The sequence below is a fragment of the Myotis brandtii genome, unplaced genomic scaffold (assembly GCF_000412655.1).
Source record: "Myotis brandtii unplaced genomic scaffold, ASM41265v1 scaffold698, whole genome shotgun sequence".
NCBI lineage: Eukaryota > Metazoa > Chordata > Mammalia > Chiroptera > Vespertilionidae > Myotis > Myotis brandtii.
In genome coordinates this window covers 1,089,067-1,101,452 of record NW_005370731.1, presented here as the reverse complement: position 1 = coordinate 1,101,452, position 12,386 = coordinate 1,089,067, and the positions used below count along the sequence as shown (strand labels likewise).

Genomic DNA, 12,386 nt, shown 5'->3' with positions numbered 1-12,386 from the left:
GGGGAGGGAGAGGAGAGAAACACCAATGATGAGAGAGAATCATCAATCAGCTGCCTCCTGCAAGCCCCCTACTGGGGATCAAGCCAGTAACCCTGGCATGTGCCCTTGACCAGAATCAAACCTAGTCCTCAGGTGGATGCTCTATCCACTGAGCCAAACCAGATAGGGCTAATTATTTCTTTTAAGTTTTTCATTATGTTACGGTAGGAACTACAGATAAAACAGAATGGATTCCTCTAGGTAGAATGGAAAGGGCACGATCCTTTCTTTAAAATGCTATCTATATATTGCCAGAACCGGTTTGGCTCAGTGGATAGAGCGTCAACCTGTGGATTCAAGGGTCCCGGGTTTGATTCCGGTCAAGGGCATGTACCTTGGTTGCGGGCACATCCCCAGTGGGGGGCGTGCAGGAGGCGGCTGATCGATGTTTCTCTCTCATCGATGTTTCTGGCTCTCTATCCCTCTCCCTTCCTCTCTGTAAAAAATCAATAAAATATATTTTTTTAAAAAATGCTATCTATATATATAAAAGCTGAAGCAACCGGTCGACTGGTAGCTATGACGCGCATTTCTTTTTCTCCCGTTCAATTTAAATAAAGGAAATGTAATGTTTTTGTCTTAAAATAGGACATCTTATATAATAAAAGGCTAATATGCAAATCGACTGAAAGGTGGAACAACCGGTCGCCATGATGCTCACTGACCACCAGGGGGCAGACGCTCAATGCAGGAGGAGCGCTGCTTAGCTAGAAGCCCTGAGCCAGGCTCATGGCTGGCGAGAGCAGCGGTGGTGGTGGGAGCCTCTCCCGTCTCCTCAGTAGCGCTAAGGATGTCCATCCGCTGGCTTAGCCCCACTCAGATATCCCCCAAGGGCTCCTGGACTGCGAGAATGCGCAGGCCGGGCTGAGGGAGAGGGACCCCCCCCCCCTGAGTGTACGAATTTCTTGCACTGGACCTCTAGTATAGTATAAACTGATTGTTACAAGTTTCTTTTTTTCTATTTCTTTACCTATGAGATTACTAGGATGATGTTCACCAAATCTTAATATAGTAACAGCTATTTCTGGGTAGTGAAATTTGGCTGTTAGTTTTTTTCTTTGTTTTCTGGTTTGCTTGAATTTTTATAATGAATGGGTATCATTTTAACCAAAACAATAAAGTCATTAGTCTTTAAAAATATATATTTTTATTGATTTAAGAGAGGAAGGAAGAGAGAGGGAGAGAGAGATAGAAACAACAATGATGAGAAAGAATCATTGATCGGCTGCCTCCTGCACCCCCCACACTGAGGATCAAGCCCACAACCCAGTGACGTGCCCTGACCCGGAATCGAACCAGGACCTCCTGGTTCTTAGGTCCATGCTCAACCACTGAGACACATCGACCAGGCAAGTCATTAGTCTTTTAAATATATATTTTTAAGAATTTAGTAGCAGACTTTAATAGACATTTCTCCAAAGAGATATACAAATGGCCAAGAAGCACATGAAAAGATGCTCAACATCATTAGTTATTAGGGAAATGCAAATCAAAACTAGATGATATACCACTTCACACCTCCTGGGATGGCTATTATTTAAAAACAAACAGAAAATAACAAGTGTTGGTGCGGATGTGGAGGAATTGGAATCCTGTGCAGAACAATGTGGGTGGTTTGCTACTGTTTGTTTTAAAAAGGCAAAACCCAAACATACATATTTGGTCACATATACATAAATGTACTTGAGCGTGGTTGCCTCCAGGGAGGGGAGCTGGGTGTCTGGAGAACAGAGGTGGGAGGAAACCCTGTCACAGATGCTTTTGGGCCCTTTTGAATATTGAACTAGGCAAATGAATTACTTGTTCCAAAATGACTGCATTGCCTTAGTAAAGAATCACACACAATTATAAAGAATCAAATAATGTTAAAAGACTTCTGAAGCCCTAGCTGGTTTGGCTCAATGGATAGAGCATCGGCCTGCGGACCAAAGGGTCCCAGGTTCGATTCCGGTCAAGGGCACATGCCTGGGTTGCGGGCTCGATTCCCAGTAGGGGGCATGCAAGAGGCAGCCAATCAATGATTCTCTCTCATCATTGATGTTTCTATCTCTCTCCCTTTCTCTCTGAAATCAATAAAAATATATTTTTTAAAAAGATTTCTGGAAAATTCAAATATGCATAAATGGTTGATTGAGGACCACTACCACTAGATGGAATAAATGAATAGTAAGCACCTCTTGTATGCCAAGCCCCATGCTAGGCATCCATGATGTAAAACTCCTGTCCTAATCCAGAATGAGAAGGGAACCTCAGGCCTTTGTCTAGAGATGAGGGTGTGGGATTTATTCTCCCCATAATGCAGGGTCTGTAAGACTATGGCATCCTGCACAACGTTACATCCAAAGCACGGCCGAGAGCCCCAACACCAGCTGCCTCTGGGCCTCCTGCCTCCATCCCCGTTCTGAAATGGGTCAGCTTCTCCACCCCTCTGGGCCCAGGACAGCCCTAAACTCCAGCTACTCCTTCCCAGACACTAGGAAACCCCAAGGACTTAGATTTGCTGCCCAACATGCTCTTTCACTAGAATGACCTGAATCTCCCTGCTTTCTTTGGTTAAACTAGAGTCAGGAGTCAGCTGCCTCTCATAGAGGGCTGGTTCCCGTCCTTCCTTCCTGCCTTCCTTCCTTCCTTCCTTCCTTCCTTTCTTTCCCTCTTTCCCTCTTTCCCTCTTTCCCTCTTTCCCTCTTTCCCTCTTTCCCTCTTTCTTTCTTTCTTTCTTTCTTTCTTTCTTTCTTTCTTTCTTTCTTTCTTTCTTTCTTTCTTCATTCCCCCCCTCTTTTATTTTTTTTGCTCTTTCACATTTATGGTTATCTTTCCTCATCTGAAATATGTCTCTCTTACTGTTTTCTCTAACAATTAAAATGTAGTCAATATGCAACAGCTTTAGAATTTGTATATTATTTCAATTTTAGTGTGCAGCTTTTAGTTTCAATTCACTTTGATTTTTTAAAAAATATATTTTATTGATTTTTTACAGAGAGGAAGGGAGAGAGATAGAGAGTTAGAAACATCGATGAGAGAGAAACATCGATCAGCTGCCTCCTGCACATCTCCCACTGGGGATGTGCCCGCAACCCAGGTACACGCCCTTGACCGGAATCAAACCTGGGACCCTTGAGTCCACAGGCCGACGCTCTATCCACTGAGCCAAACCGGTTTCGGCTACTTTGATTTTTAACTCTTTATTATGGAAAATTTTGAAAACATAAAAGTAGAACAGTGTAATGAAACCCCTTACCCATGTAGCGCTTACTCATGTCAACATTTATCAGCATACGACTAACTCAGTTTCATGTAATCCCCCATTCATCCCCCTCCCCTATCCCCATTGCATTATTTTAAAGCAAATCCTAGACATCATAACATTTCACTTGTAATATTCTTCAGATATATCTCGAAAATATGAGGAATCTTTTTCCTTAACAGAACCACAGACTTTTGTCATATCTTACTAAATAATGGTAATTCCTTAATATAATCTAATACATAGTCCATGTTCAAATTTCCTGGATTATCTCATAAATGTCTCTTTACAGTTGGTTTATTGAAACCAGGTCTACACGTTGCATTTGTTGCTGAAGTGGGCGGCGTCTGAATGGCTCCGAATGATCCCTGCCTCCTGGTCTTCCCGCCCCTCCACATAGGCTCAACCTAGTGACTTACTTCTATAATGAACAGATTCAGCAAAAGGGATGAGCTGTTGCCCTAACCGGTTTGGCTCAGCGGATAGAGCGTCGGCCTGCGGACTCAAAGGTCCCAGGTTCGATTCAAGGGCATGTACCTTGGTTGCGGGCACATCCCCAGTGGGGAGTGTGCAGGAGGCAGCTGATCAGTGTTTCTCTTATCGATGTTTCTAAACTCTCTATCCCTCTCCCTTCCTCTCTGTAAAAAAATCAATAAAATATATTTTTTAAAAAAAAGGGGGGGATGAGCTGTCACTTCTAGGATAAGGCCATAGAGATCCACGGGGCCAGGAACTGTGAGCAGCCTCCACGAACAGCCGGGGGGGGGGGGGGGGGGGGACTGAGGTCCTCAGACCAACCACCCCCTGGGAACGGAATCCTGCCAATGTCACAGGGGTGACCTTAGACGCAGATTCTTCGGCCACTTGAGACTGCAGCCCTGACCTTGACTGCAGCCTTTTCAGAGCCTCTTAGCCCGGTTTCCTGACCCACAGAAATGGAAATAATAAATGTTGTCTTATTTTTTTATTGATTTTTTTAAGAGAAAGAGGGAGAGAGACAGATTTGTTGTTCCATTTATTTATGTATTTATTGGTTTTTCTCGCATGTGCCCTGACAGGGGATCAAATCCACAACCTTGGCATACCCAGACGACACTCTAACCAACTGAGCTGCCCGGCAGAAGCGAATAAATGTTATTTCAAACCACTAGGTTTGGGGGCAACTTGTTGCGTAGCGATAACTAACTAATCCTGCTGTCGTGTCTCTCTAATATACAACAGTTCCCCAGCCTTTTCTCCTTTTTGGGGGGCAAGGTCTGGTTCGTAAGGAGGATAGGGTTGCTCATTTTGTTCAGTGACCCTCAAAGTGGGACCGAGACTCCCCTGGGGGACGGCCCCTATGAAAAATCCAGACGCCTGGTCTCCTTGGGACCTACTGACTCTCTGAGGAGGGACCAGGAACCTGTATTGGTAAGAGCATCCCGGGGATGCTTTCGTCCACCAAAATCGGGAATCGAATAGGCCTGATTTGGAGACCTGGCTGTCCCACTCGCTGGGGGGCATTGTGAGCTCACCTCTCTGAACCTGTTTTCTCATCTGTAAGATACGATTCTCATAGTATTTACTTCGCAGACTGCTGGGCCTAGATGCTCCCTTTCTGTCTCATGGTTCATGGATTTGCTCTCTCTTTTGTGAGAAAGAGTTTGCGTTGTAGATAGAGTGAGGGCGAATTGGGCCTAGGCATGGTTTCACACATATCCTTGCACACTCAGTGTTACTGGAAGCATGTACAACAAGTATGTCAAACTCGCGGCCCACGGGCCACATGTGGCCCACAAGGAATATTTTTGATAAAACGTTTTGATAAAAATTTTGTAACTTAATTTTTTACAATATCCTGTTATACATAATTATTAATAATGAACTACAACGTTCGCTAATGACTGATTACTATAACCATGTTGCATGCATTTCCCTTACATGCCTTACATGCAGGCGCGCCATTTCTCTCCACTAATACTAGCAGCAAATATTTTAGCAGCCAATTGCCACGTCTTTAGTCTTAGACTGACTTGTTTGGTGTGCGCAACAGGAAATATTTCACTTTCGGAGAACAAAAAAAATAGGTTTATTTGTGTGACGCTTATTAATTTGTGCAGTTATTCAGTGTCTGGTAAGTTAATGTTCAAGAAAAATTAATTTTTATTAAAATGTTCTATTATTTTATGTTAATGGTTACTCATTTATTTCAGCCATGTCTCTATTGAAATCAAGTGGTAGTAAAAATAAATGAAAAATTGCTGATGAGCATAGAAATTTCCAAGAAAATTGGGAATTGGAGTATTTTTGCCGAGAAGTAAAAAGTAAAATAATCTGATATGTAATAATGCTATTAGTGTACCAAAGTTATACATTGAAAGTTGAAGCTTTTGTTTTTTGCGGCCCACATAAACTTAAACCTTGTTTATTTGGCCCGTGTTAGCCACTGAGTTTGACATGCTTGCTGTCCAAGCTCAAGTCCTTGCACAGGAAAGCCAACCTGTTTTTTTCAGTTTGCCAAACAGAAGTTTCTTCTGGATGTTAATTTTTATATATTTAAGACAGCAAACTATATTTATGGGAAAATCAACTCGACTGCATATGAAATGTTGAAGACAAGAAATTGTAGGGAATCTGAAATGTCAGACCCCCTTTGTTTTACTAAAATATATATTTTTTTATTTCAGAGAGGAAGGGAGAGGGAGAGAGAGAAACATCAATGATGACAGAGAATCATTGATTGGCTGCCTCCTGCACGCCCCCTACTGGAGATCGAGCTCACAACCTGGACATGTGCCTGACCGGGAATTGAACCGTGACCTCCTGGTTCATGGGTCCACGCTCACCCACTGAGCCATGCCGGCTGGGCTTACTTTGTGTTTTGAACTGTCTGGATTTTTCCTGCAAATGAGTACTGGGTCTGTGCAATTTCATTGCTCTTCGTTTCTATGCCATATATTTCAGTCCTTGTTTTAGTTATCTCTTGCTTCCTAAATTTAGTGGCTTAAAACAGCAGCAATCATTTATGATCTCTCCTGGTTTCTGTGGGTCAGGAATTCAGTCGGGCCACAGTGGGGATGACTTGTCTCTGGTCCACCATGTTTGGGGTCTCAGCTAGAAGTCTTGAAAGCTGGGGGGCTGGAATCATCGAAAGCAGTGGTTCTCAACCTGTGGCCCCACCCCATAACAAAGAAACAGAATTTCCGGAGGATGAGGCCCAGAAATCAGGATTTTAAAAAGATTCCCAGGTGATTCTAATGTGCAGCCAAGGTTGAGAACCACTGATCTAAAGCTTCATTCACTTACATGTGTGGCTATTTATGCTGGCTGTTGGCTGAGGGCCTGGTCTGGGGCTGTCGGCCAGACACCTACACATGGCCTCTTGTGTGGCCTAGGCTTCCTTGCAACACGGGACCTGAGTTCCATGAGCAAATATCCAGAGAGACGCTTCTTATGACCTAGCCTCAGAAGTCACACGTTCTGGTTGTTACTGCTGAGTCTCTAAAACTAGCCCACGTTCAAGGGCACGAGGATTGCACTCCTTTCGAAGGGAGGCATGTCAAAAAAATATGTGGACACGTTTTCAAATCAACGGGACATCCACGACGTGTCAGTGGAAGCGTAACTCATTCGTGTTCTGTATTGGAGAGAGTGCGTGTCAGTAATCACAGCATGTTTGTGTGCACTTATAGTAAAAAAAAAAAAAAAGAGAGAGAGAGAGAGAGAGGTGCCTTTAAATTTATCAACCTTTAACTTTTTACTTTTGTAAGTGTGCTTTGTGACTCTCTTTTGAAGGCTTTCTCTTAGCCCAACCTTTTAAAGTATTTTTCCCTGTTTTTGCTTAGTAATTTTAGAGATCTCTCTCATAGTTAACACATTTTTAAATGGAGTTAGGACGGAATCTGCCTTAGATCAGCTTCCTGAGAAACAGCCCGAAATGGGAGTTCTTGCCCACGTGCCTGGGGAATTGTTCTCAGAAGAAGGAGAATGAGGCCATCAGGACAGGGCGGCCAGGAAAAGCTGAGCAGCCGTGTGGTCTGCGCTGGTGGCGAGCTTGGTCTAGAGCAGTGGTTCTCAACCTCGGCTGCACATTAGAATCACCTGGACCTGGGAGTCTTTTTAAAATCCTGATTTCTGGGCCTCATCCTCCGGAAATTCTGTTTCTTTGTTATGGGGTGGGGCCACAACATTAGTAACAAAGAAAGAGAATTTCCAGAGGATGAGGCCCAGAAATCAGGATTTTAAAAAGATTCCCAGGTGATTCTAATGTGCAGCCAAGGTTGAGAACCACTGGTCTAGACTCAGAGAGAGTGATGGAGCCCCAGTTGTCCCACCCAGTTAGTTGCACCTGGAGGCAAGGAATCAGCCTTCATGCATCCAGACCGTTCAGACCCAGGGCAAGGTCTGCCATGAGGAGGAGGCGGGGGCAGCTGGGGGCGGCTATGCTGTTGGAAAGGGATTGGGGGGCACCCACTGAGACAACTACGGCTCAGAACACTCGCTTTTCCCATGGAGTTGAAGGTCTGCCATGAGGAGGAGGCGGGGGCAGCTGGGGGTGGCTATGCTGTTGGAAAGGGATTGGGGGGCACCACAGAGGCAACTACGGCTCAGAACACTCGCTTTTCCCATGGAGCTCACTCCATCAGCTATAGCTTCTGCAGCATTCCGATTGGGCATAATTTCTGGGTAAAGGTCGAAGAGGAGAATTAGTTCTAGAGCCTTAACTGATATCCAACAGCTCCCTCCTCTGCCATTCACTCATCTAGCCCTCCCCCTCCCCTTGGACAACTGGCTTCTCTCTGCTGTCTCATAGCTCGCCTGGCCCTGGCCCTCACCCCTGAAGGGCTGAGTCCCTAGTTACCACGCCTTCAGGCCTTCGGTCATGGTCCTCGCCTCCTTACAAATAAAACTCAGCCTGGGTGCCTGGAGAGGCCCCGTGGATCACCTGAGCGCCCCGTTACACAGCAGCAGCTCCAGCTCCGAGAGGACCGGGGTTTGTTACCCAGGCCGTGTGGCAAGGCCTCCCCTGCCTGCTGCTGGATTGGCACCAGGAGACCAAAGTGACCAACCAGGTGGCAGGTGTAGCTCTAAAGTTATTGGGGCTCCAGCCATGTCCCCAGGGGAAATGTGCCCCCCACTCTGGGCATTCGCATTTCTAGACCCACAGAGTCTCAAGTTGGGGGGCTGGAAGCACAGATTCCCCAGGGAGGCCACTGGACGTGATGGTAAGCAGGGCCACTCCTGCTTCCACTCCGTGGTCCCAGACTCCCGAGCCTGTGTCGGCCCCGTGCTGTAAAGTATCCGTGGGCTTACAGTGCGTGCCTCGCCCTGAAGGACGCCCGCGCCCTCTCCTGCCGTTTTCTCAGCTGTGTGTCCAGAGGCTGGCCCATCACCCCAGGAGGCCAGCAGCTTCTTGCTGGTGCAGCACATGGCAGCGTGGCCACCACCACATTCCTGTGCCATAAAGTGGGCCCGTGGTCTGAGGGCGCAGGAGGCAGCCGCGAGTCAGCTGCCAACATGCACACGGTGGGGCCAGGCGCTGCGAGCGGAGGGGTCTGGTGGGACACCGGCTGCACGCATGGCAGGACCTACCCCAGGCTTTCCCATAGAACTTTCCAGCTCTCCCCAAACCTCTCCTTTAATAGTTTATCCTCCCTTGGTTTCTTTTTCTTTCTCCCCGAGTTTAAACGTCCCATTGATCACACCCTAAACGCCCACGTTCCCCTGAGCGTGTTCCTGGCCTCTCTTGTCCCGCTGACCTGCTGGCCCGCTCCGCCTGCGTCACAGGCTTCGTCCAGGGCGATTTTAGGGAGTGTCTGCTCCCCGGTAGGGCTACTTGTCTGACTAGACACCTCATGTGTCATTTCTTGGGGAGTTCAGGTCACACGCTGGGAATCTGGTATGTGTTTGCTGAGCGGAGGACAGCCCTGCTGGCTCTAACTCACTTTCTCCCAATTTGAAACAAGCCCACAACTCCCTCCCCATCAGCCTCTGCTCCTGATGCAGGGCTACGGAGCCTTTCTCCCTGGCCTTCCTCAGCAAGGATGGCCGCTCGGACGCAGAGGTGAAGCTGGCTGGCGTCCAGAGATCGCCGAGGCGGGCGGGGGTGTGGGGGGTGGTGGCTAGGTTAGCTCATCCGGGCAGCAACGGTTACCCAGGCCGTGTGGCAAGGCCTCCCCTGCCTGCTGCTGGATTGGCACCAGAAGACCAAAGTGACCAACTGGGGTGATCCACTGGTTAGCTCATCCGGGCAGCAACGGGCTGATCTGACGACGGTGGTGCAGAGACTGGGACAGCACAGGAGCCGCATCTGGGGATGGCAGGGGCAGCTTGGACCTGGAGCCAGTCCTGAGTTAAGGCCTCTATAATTCATGCGCCGTGTGATGTTTGACAAGTCACCGCGGCCTGAAGGGCGTGGTAACTAGGGACTCAGCCCTTCAGGGGTGAGGGCCAGGGTCAACCCACCAGGCGAGCTATGAGACAGCAGAGAGAAGCCAGTTGTCTGCTGTCCCAGTCTCTGCACCACCATCGTCAGATCAGCCCGTTGCTGCCCGGATGAGCTAACCTAGGACCCTCCCCCGCCACGCCCCGTCTTGGCGACCTCTGGAAGCCAGCCAGCTTCACCTCCTGAGTTAAGGCCTCTATAATTCATGCTCTGTGTGATGTTTGACAAGTCACCGAACCTCTCTGAACTTCATCTGCAAAAGTGGAGCTAATAACCATAAATCTACCTCCCAGGGTGGCTGCAAGGATTCAATGGGATAATGTCTATGTATAAAGTGCCGGTAACATATAGAGGCTGAAAAACATGGTGCTTTCCCTTCCTCTGCATCTCACCTGTGGAACGGGGATGGCAGCCCCTTGTCAGAGGAACCCCTGCGGGGAACCCAGGGCAACAGGGTGGTGGGAAGGTCTTCCAGACTAGAAAGTCTCAAGTCCTGGAGCTTGAGATGGTGACAATGGGAAAGTCCCTACCAGCTGTGTGGCCCTGCAGTAACCACCGAACCTTGCCGTGCCTCAGTTTCCTCCTCTGTACAATGGGAAAACAGTGCTGTGCATTCGGTGGGGTTTTGTAAAGGAAACGTGAGTTACACAGAAACAGCCCAGAACAATGCCAGCGCCCAGTACGCCCGCAAGAACTGTCAGTGATGACGACGAAATAGTGTTTGAGTGACTATTTCGTGCTAGATAATACTCTAAGCCAGTGATGGCGAACCTTTTGAGCTCGGCGTGTCAGCATTTTGAAAAACCCTAACTTAGCTCTGGTGCTGTGTCACATATAGAAGAGTCAGTCTGGTGACATGCAGGGGACATGGCACTTCAGACAGAGGGGAGAGCATAAGTAAAAAGAGTAAAAACAGAGGAGAGGACAGCACCGTGATGGCGAACCTTTTGAGCTCGGCATGTCAGCATTTTGGAAAACCCTAACTTAACTCTGGTGCCGTGTCACATATAGAAATTTTTTGATATTTGCAACCATAGTAAAACAAAGACTTATATTTTTGATATTTATTTTATATATTTAAATGCCATTTAACAAAGAAAAATCAACCAAAAAAATGAGTTCGCGTGTCACCTCTGACACGCATGTCATAGGTTCGCCATCACTGCCTTAGGTTCTGAACTACTAGGAACTCAGGAATGGAGAAAGGAGAATAAAGGAGGCCATCCTGGTTTGCCGGTCATCTCCGTTGCTTTCTGCTGGCAGCCTTAGGTAACGCCCCCTCTCTGAGCCTCACGCCATTGGTGGGAATATAACCCGGGCCTGATTGCTGAGAGGACAGTTCGGCAGCATTGACTCAGATTTAAAATGAGCGTACCCTCCGATCCCGGTATTCACACTTTCAGCTGTGTCCAGAGAGCTGGGGTAAGGATGTTCATGGCAGCCTTCATTCAGCCAACAAATATTAGGCTCTATGCTAGCCTGGCTGTGTGGCTCAGTGGTTGAGTGTCGACCCATGAACCAAGAGAGGTCACTAGTTCGATTCCCAGTCAGGGCATATGCCCGGGTTGCGGGCTCGATCCCCAGTAGTGGGCGTGCAGGAGGCAGCAGGTCAGTGATTCTCTCTCATCACTGATGTTTCTATCTCTCTCTCCCTCTCCCTTCAAAATCAATTTTTAAAAATGCTAGGTGCTGGGGAACCAGCAGTGAATGAACCAAGTGAGGTTTCCTCTTTCCTGAAGCCAAAGAGGTCACTAGTTCGATTCCCAGTCAGGGGATATGCCCGGGTTGCGGGCTCGATCCCCAGTAGTGGGCGTGCAGGAGGCAGCAGGTCAATGATTCTCTCTCATCAGTGATGTTTCTATCTCTCTCTCCCTCTCCCTTCAAAATCAATTTTTAAAAATGTTAGGTGCTGGGGAACCGGCAGTGAATGAACCAGGTGAGGTTTCCTCTTTCCTGGAGCCAACATTCTAGGGAGAGAGACAGCAACAAGCACGTAGACAAAGAAATAAATGACGTAGTTGCAAATAGCATGAGAGTCTATACAGACTATAAACCCGGGAGAGGGAGCGGTTTTGATATATGAGTTGAGGCCTGAAGTACAAGAAGGAGGCGGCCTTGGGGAGGTTTTGGGGTGGTCCTGGCAGGCCCGAGGGGGGAATGCTGCACCACAGAAAGGAGCAGGTGCAGGGGGGCCAGGCCTTCCGACCACAGGGAAGACTTTGGCCTTCACTCGTGTGAGGTGGGAGCCATGGGAGGGTTCAGGCAGAGGAGGGATTGAGTTGGACTCAAGGGGTTGCAGGAGGGTGGGGGGAGGCAAGGGTAGAAGCAGAGACCAGCCACTGTAATGGTCCGGTGAGAGGTGCTGGCGGCTGGGATTCAGGTGGTAGCAGGCGGAGGGGAGAAGTGGTTAGATTCTGGATACATCTTTTCATCTTTTAAAATCTTTGATCACAAATGACAAACATACAGAAAAGCGCACAAGTCATAAGTGTACATCTCAATGAATTTCCGCAAAGTGAATATATCCTGGTCATGAGCACTGGGTTCAAGGGCACAGACCTGTGCTGGCTGCTTTGAAGGACGGAGCCACAGGATTTACTGTGGGGCTGGTGTGGAGAGGAAGGAAGGCCTCAGAGAGGACCCCAGGACTTGGACCTGAGCAACTGGAGGAAGGGAAGT

General features: G+C 47.9%; 1 long non-coding RNA gene across 1 annotated transcript in view; it reads left to right on the top strand.

Annotated features, from left to right (window-relative positions):
• Positions 1-12,386, top strand: part of LOC106724036 — a 22,088-nt gene that overhangs the window by 6,836 nt on the left and 2,866 nt on the right. The window contains exon 2 of the long non-coding RNA XR_001359785.1: positions 11,771-11,776. This is a non-coding gene — a long non-coding RNA (uncharacterized LOC106724036). The remainder of the gene's footprint in view (positions 1-11,770; positions 11,777-12,386) is intronic.